Source organism: Apodemus sylvaticus, chromosome 4 (assembly GCF_947179515.1).
Source record: "Apodemus sylvaticus chromosome 4, mApoSyl1.1, whole genome shotgun sequence".
In the NCBI taxonomy this organism is placed as follows: Eukaryota; Metazoa; Chordata; class Mammalia; order Rodentia; family Muridae; genus Apodemus; species Apodemus sylvaticus.
In genome coordinates, this window is record NC_067475.1 from 113,455,633 (window position 1) to 113,456,336 (window position 704).

Here is a 704-nt window from a genome sequence, read left to right on the forward strand (position 1 = left end):
GCTCGTTCCTATGTGTATCTAAAGATACTCATCTTACAAAGTTGAAAGCAGAGTGCCTGTTACCATCGGCAGTGGGAGGCAGCAGGAGGGAAAGATGAGGTGTGAAGACACCCGTGACCGGTTACTAAATTATACTTTCACAGGAGAAATAATATCTGACTAATGCATTCTAATGCACAACAGGGTTACTACAAAGATTACATATAATACTTTCTAAAAGCTAGGAGAAAAAATGTTGACTGCTTCCACCATTACAGAAGAATAAATCTCTGGGGAGTTATCCCAACTCAAACACTGTGTACTGTTTACATGTATCCTATAATATGCACAATTTTGTATTGGTTAGAGAATAAAAACTGGAGACAGGCAGTGGTGGCACATGCCTTTAACCCCAACACTCAGGAGACAGAGATCAGGTGGATCTCTATGTTCAAAGCCAGCCTGGTCTACAGAGCAAATTCTAGGACATACAGGGCTATGCAGAGGAAACCCTTTCTCAACAAATTAAATAAATAAATAAAATAAAAATAAAACTTGGCTAGAGATGTAACTCAGTCATAGAATAGTTCCTTAGTATACAAAAGGTCCTATTTTATGTTGATCCAGGAAACTTTCATGTATTCCAAAGACCACCAAGAAGCCTATTCTGAGGCACCCACACTAGGGTCTCTTTATTTAAGCTCAAACTTGGGCTCCCTGCCAAC